Here is a 6889-nt window from a genome sequence, read left to right as displayed (position 1 = left end):
AAGAAGAAAGAAGATGGTTTTGAGCATAAAAATAATACAGGACAATGAGAAACTAGAGAACTTGCCTGTCCTTTGCAGGCTTGTTTATAGAGGTGGTCTTGGATGTCCAAGTCAGTACCCAAAGCAATTTGGGCTTGGGACCCTCCTTGTTTCTGCCCAAGGTCCCCACCTGGGTCCTGCCAAGGCAGAGAGCTGGTGCAGGACTGTGCTGTGCTCTGACACGGGGCACCACCAACGCAGCAGAGCGAGGCCAACAGCGAGGACCTCTGGTTTTGGTGGTGTGAGAGGAATGGGAAGCTGGAGACGTGGGGCAGGCTGGCTGTAACATGGGGGTTTCCGAGAGCGCAGGCTGGCAGGTGGCTTCTGAGGCATGGTGTTGGAAAAGCAATTTGGGATCAATGGGAAAGGCATGGGTAGAGAGCAGGAAAAGGTGTCCCAAAGGGTGGAAGTCACGCTCCTCCCCAGGCTCCGGTGCCCTCCCAGTGTGAAACTGGGAGCCCGGGCAGGGAAGGAGGGGGAAAGGCTGCAGCCAGAACCGGAAAAACCTGCTCGCGCCCAGGCCGGGATTCACATTACTCACACTGGTTTAAAGCAGGTCACGTTTGCTTTGGTTTCAAGGCAGAGATGGCCAAACTGCCAAAAGACTGTTTTCAGCCCAGCTTAGAGCGGGTCCCTGGTCCCGCGCGCCTGTTCACTGTGTCGCTGCCCCCGTCCTCCCCTAACCCATCGCCAGGGCAAGGTCTTGCTAGAGGGTTAAGTCTTTCTAAGCAAAGACTGGGCTAGGGGCACGCACCCGGGCATGTTCCCCAGCCTGTCTGAGGGGTGGTAACCGCGAGCAGCGGGACCGCGTCCAGGCACTCGCACCTCCTGACCTGCAGCTGGCTTTGAAGAAGCTGCCCCAGCAAGTTTGCTGGTTGACACTGGACAGGAGTCGGCCTCTGGGGATGCTCCCCATTGCAAAGGAAGAGTCTTCTGCCTCCCCCAGATGCCGTCGCAGGTGAGAAGCTCATGGCAGGTGGCGCCAAGTTGAAGCTGCCCTGTTGCAGGTCTCATCCGCGCTAGCGCTGGGGGTGGCTGCACCACGCTTCTCCTTCCCACCAGAAGCTGGGCCAGATGGGTCAGCCCTGTATGATTTATCGGGTTATTATAGTCAAATGGGTGTCAGTAGCGGGGGTGAAACCACGCTCTTGTTGAGAAGAAGGAGGAAAAAAGAAACTAACAGAGTTAGAAATCAGATTATCAGAGGCTAATGGCTGTATCTGCTTATTAGACAGCAATAACAATAATTTACCTTCAAATCGCAATAATTCATCATGACGCTTTGCACCTACCTCATGAATCCCCACTGCTTATCTCACCCCTCTTCTTTCGGGGATCTGAAAGCAACTTCATAAACATTAATTAATTATTCCTCCACACCCCTGCAAGCAAAGTAAACATCACTTCCCCATTTTGCAGCCGGGGAAGCTGAGCTCACCTAAGGAGATAATAACTGAGCAGGGATGCAGGAGCCCAGAGAGCAGGTTCCTACCCCGGCTTCTACCACAAGCACCTTTCTGCAGAGGGCTCTGCAGCGTGGGTGTTGGGGACATACTCCAGAGTAATTCAGGCCCTCAGCCATGCGCATTTCTGTGTTTACCCCCGTTTGTTTTCAGGTCTCAGGAAAGGTGTAAAAAAGGCAAGGCCTTCTCCTGCCTTGGAGATGACTGCAACGACAGGTGCTCATCACTATCTCACCACCTTTTAGCCTCCACCACAGGGACCAGGCACCTGCCAGTGTGAAGCACCTGTCATTATTCACAGTAGGACTCTCCCTTTTTTAATGACTACTTTAATGACCCTGATCTGTCGGTGTGACTGTGGTTAATCCCACAACTCTAAGAACTGGTACTTTTCCTCTCCTGCCTCCTCACACCTCACTTTGCATCCTAACCTGATGCTCCGGCACTGGGATGAGCTGGTGGGACTTGTGCAAAGCAGAAGGCACCAACCCCTGTCCTGGCTTGGAAATCAGGTTGATGTGAGTAACAGGGTACGACAGTAATGAATCGGGGCATCCATCTCCAACTTCTTACCTTGGGGAGGTGACACACATAGTGCCATCCAAAACCAAGAGGCTTGAAGTTAAACCTGTGCTCAGGTGCTTTGGTGGATCTTGGTCCTTGAGGAAGAGGAACTCTGGCACTGTGGATGTGTGACAAAGATGTAAATTAAGGGGAGGATGTCCTCTGAAAATAATGAGCCTTGGCAGCAGAGGGGAGGACAAGACACTGAAGTCCGTGCAAGGCCAGCAGTAGCCTGTTGGGAGGGGATTTATATTCTTTTTTCAGAAACCAACAGTTGACTTTTGGAAGCCAAGTGGATGCCAACATCAGAGCGGGAGGAGGGTTGTGTTTCACAGACAAGTCACGGTGGATTAAATGTAAATGAATCTGCGGCTTGATGGACAAATAGGATCAGTGCCGGGAACCCCAGCTCCTGGTGGGGGATGGATTAGTAACGGGTAACGGTGCGTTTGCACGCGGAGAGGGAATGAATGGCAGGGCAGGGAGGTTTCCAGCATTGCTTTGCCTGTAGCACTGCAAGAAAGAGACATCTCCAGGCTCAAAGAAGAGAGGTCAAGCTTAGCTAAACACCAGCTTGGTCCCCCATCAGAGAATCGCTGAGGCATGAAGAAAAACTTTAACAGCTGCAACGCTGCTTTTGAACCTCCTAGTAAAAGGGAGGGTCAGGAGGTCAAAACTTTCAATGCCTCTGGGAAGGAGAGGACTTTTCCCGGCAAGCCTTTGAAAAACCCGAACTAAATTAGCATGACCACACTGCTAAATGCTTGGGAAACCCTGACGGCTCGGGTCACAGGCTCCCCCAGCAGCAGAGTGGCAAAGAGCTGTTGCATTCCCATACTCAACGGCCATAATTAATGGAGCTATTTCCTAGGCGAAAGGCAGATCTTGAGAATCCTACGCAGCACCTGGATGGGAAATAAAAGCCTGTGGGATGTGCCCTGGGCATCCTTTCTCCTCCTGACACCATTGCCCTTTCCCCTTTCTATTTGTCCCATTTTCTCTTTCTTCACTTCCATCCACCGTTGTTTCAGCTGTTTCTTCCTCCCCTGTTCCTGGTGTTGCACGGCTCAACGCGCTGTTGAAGTGGGGAATGGCGATGAAGCTGTAACGACCCAGCCATACTCTCCCCTGGGGACACTGGATGGGAACGCAGGAGCTCCAACCTAATTACATCCCTTTTTTTCTACCTTTTATTGCAAAAGGGGCAAGGGAGACCCCCGCTGCGCATTTTGAGTTCTTCACTTCCACTTTGAAGGTAGATTTTGCTGGTTTGGGCCTTTTGCAAGAGCCGGCTCGTTCTAGCAAAGAGCCGGCAATGCAGGTTTCTGGAGGATGTAGGGATCTGTGATTTCTGCCTCTGACCCCTTTGTGGGTTTTTACGGTGCTGCCTTTCCACTTGGCTCCCGTTTGTCTGCACCGTGAGTTTCCTGGGCGCCACTCTTCACAAGACCTTTTGCAGGTCATCTCCCTTCACAGCCCCCACCACCATAGGTGTGGAAAGCAGATAGGCACACGCAGACATTGCAGCTGCCCTTAGTGTTTTCGGAAAAGTGCTGTATGCCTACGAGCTGCAATCCAAATACATAAGAAGACCAATACAGCCAAAGTTTACTGTCTAGGGCTGCAATCCTGCAGGCTGCTGTTGAGCATCCCTATTCCTATTGCAGCCACAGGAGACAAGTCCTCAGCAACTTTTGCGGGCTTACTGCAGAAGCAGAATGAATGCTTCATTGAATAAAGCAGGAGGACGGGAAATATATCAAGTTTCCGAAGCCGGAAGGCCTGCCCTTGAAGGAGAATGGCTAGTCTTCCCACCAGACCAAGGTCTTCCCACCAGACCAAGGTCTCTCCTTTCTGCAAGCCCAAACCCAAGCAGGGCTGTGGGTGGGAATGGTGGGGTATGGTCCATGGTACACTGGCAGTCAGCTACTGCAGTGGCTCTGCGGTACGGAGCCCCAGTTCAGCTTTCCTGCGATGCTGCAGCATCTTTTCTTTCTTGTGTCTCTTGTTGTCCTAGAAACAGAGGAAAAAATTCTTCCAGACAAGCCCTTTTGTTACACTCAAGGCAGCATCTTCTGTCTCTTAGCAAAACAGTGTACGGTTGCGTAATAAAACCCTTGCCAGAGAAACAACGGTGGGTTCAAAACCTTCCCAAGAAACCTGGAAAAACTTCACACCCTCCAAACTTTCCCGAAGTCCCATGAGTGCCGAAAGGGTGAACAGGCACTTCGCAACCCTGCTACAAGTATATGCTGAGCAACAGGAGGCAGTACTCCTGTATATATACTCTCTTTATATATATAAAATATATATTTATACATTTGTAATTATATGTATTATTTATATATTTTTTTATATATATATATAGATTGCCACTTCTGGCTTTGAGTTACAGCTCTTGAGGTAGGAGGGGTCTGCTGGAAGAGGAAGTCGACGTTTCGGTCGGTAACAGCCACGTTTCTCTCCCAGTGGCAGGGCTCCCCTGGAAATGCCGGGGCTGTGGGGACGGTTGTCTTTACTTGAGAGGGAAGCTCGCCTTCTAGGGCAAGCGTGCCCTTCTGTGGGCTGAGCCAGGTGAGGGATGCGCTGGGTAATTTCTCTGTGGCACGTGAAATGTCGCGGCTGCGTCAGGAAAGGAGGTGACTGACATATCTCCTGAGGCTGGCAGGGTCCAGTGGCACATTCCCAAGATCTCAAGCAGTCCACGCTAAGGGGAGAAGGAGAGGAAAGCACCATAGGGCCCATGCAGCCCTTGTCCCCCAGCAGTGCCTGGTGGGAGACGGTAAATTAACAGATGACCTTCAGGCCGGCCAAAAAGTTTGATAGCCATGATGCTGACCACATCCATCTCCACTGTGGAGACCAGTGGATGTTGGGCACCTCTGAAAATCTGACTTCTCACTCTTTCCTTTTGGAGACAGGCTTGAAAAAGAAACTTCCCTCTACTCTGCTCTCCCAACAACAGCTCAGAGGGCTTTGGCTTTCAGCACAAAGACAAAACCCAACAGCTCTGCAGATTCCAGTCCCTCAAATACCTATTTCCCCTCATCCCCCACCCTGACCATGCAGTGCCATGTTGTAGCACGGGCTAACACTACTGTGCTTGAGCTGGCTTGGGTGGCCGTCTCAGTGGACATGAGCTCTGTTAAGAGAGGCTATAGCTGGTCACCAAATGGTGACCTGCTGGTAGCGCATGGTACTCAAGAGGGTTTTTTTTTTGTGCAAACATATTCTGTACCTTAAGAAGCCTCAGAGCAAGGAGTCTTCTTGTTGCACTCCTGAGCACATCAGCAAGACAGCATCATCTTCTTTGGAGAAACTCAGATAGGGTTTCTATCTCATCTGCAGTAGGGAGGTGGCTGGAGAGACCAAAGGACCTGCTTGGTTATAATTCAACTGCTCAAGATGCTGAGATAGCTCCGCTCTCCTCCCGAAAGCAGCTTAACTGCTCAGTGTACAAGGAGCATGCGAGTCTTCAAGACTTTAAGACGCATCTTTAGAAAACCCAGCGAGGAACCAGCAAGCACAACCCCAGAAATCAACTTGCTTGCTATTCCTGCGTCAGTCCCTGAAGATGACCTCGGCACCACAGGAGCTTTTGAGCTTCAGGAATAAATCTGGAGGTGGGCTGAGGCACAGCGAGGATTGGAGGAGGTGGTCCGTGAGTAGCTGCTCTGGAAGAGCTCACCAGTATGAAACTATCCCCTGAACACTTTCATCCATCTCGGTTGATGCAAGGTGTGGAGAAGCCTTTGTAAGGCAGGGGATCAAGGGATCACACAGATCTGCGACTGCAGAGTTAGAAGTTTATTTATTTTTCGCAGTAATAGCTTTACAAGTAAAGAGAGATTTCCAATCTTTTTTACAAGCTGCTAAAGGTAGAAAGATTTAAAACTCAAAATCTTTTTATTAAAAGAAAGACAAGTGTCCTCACTAGTGTCAGATGAACCTCTGCTCAGTTTTTGTCTGATTAGAATCTCAGAAGAGTATCCAAGCTAATAAATAAGATATGTATCTCCTGAGAACAGCTTTTGTTGTTTTCTTATATAGATCTTTGTTCCTCCTGAGCTGTAAGGTCTCCAGGGCATGGCCCGTGTTACGGAGCACCAGATGTATTATCTGATTTTAGGAGATCATAATTATGAGGAATATGTCAGAACAACAGAAAACTTCATTTAAAAACCCAATTAAAGCTGCCGAGTGACAGCTACGTACTTGTGTGTTGCATCACCTCCTAATCCCAGCAGCTCGGATGCGGAGAAACGAGTAGTTAAGGATGTTGCAAACCTGACAAAGTCCACATGAGATGGGGATTTTTCTGACTATAACTAAAAATTAACACACGTTAATTGTGGTGGAGCAGCAGCCCTCAGTTCTGTTTTAGAGCAGCCACCTGGGGACCCATGGTCTGTTGGGTGGGTTATCCTTTCTCTTGAGCGGTAGGACATTTCACAAGAGCTTCTGAATAAAGAAATAGAAAGGTAACTGCAGGTCTGCCCCACTGCGGGAGATGCTTGGCTCTGGGGTTGCAGCAGCACAGGCATGGCTGGAGCACCCTCACCAGTGGAGACCACCAGGATGGGACGCTGAAGCTGGTGCCACCACAGCTGTCCTCGTTGTTTGGTGGGCCATGGAGGAAGGGCATTGCCATGCAAGGTTGCGCAGGGGGCCTTCAGGTGGGTTTTTTGGGAGCTAGGATGGGAAAAGCAGGCGGAGGGAGGAGGTGAGGAGTTTCCAAAGCCTCCGGCATGGCAGCAGGCACCTGCTTCTTCCCAAACCGGCTGAACCTGTCTCCCTCCCGTCGCCTCTCTGCGGTTTTAGGG

This window comes from Rissa tridactyla, chromosome 4 (assembly GCF_028500815.1).
Source record: "Rissa tridactyla isolate bRisTri1 chromosome 4, bRisTri1.patW.cur.20221130, whole genome shotgun sequence".
Taxonomy (NCBI): domain Eukaryota; kingdom Metazoa; phylum Chordata; class Aves; order Charadriiformes; family Laridae; genus Rissa; species Rissa tridactyla.
The sequence above is the reverse complement of the archived record's forward strand: the minus strand, read 5'-3'. Positions refer to the sequence as shown.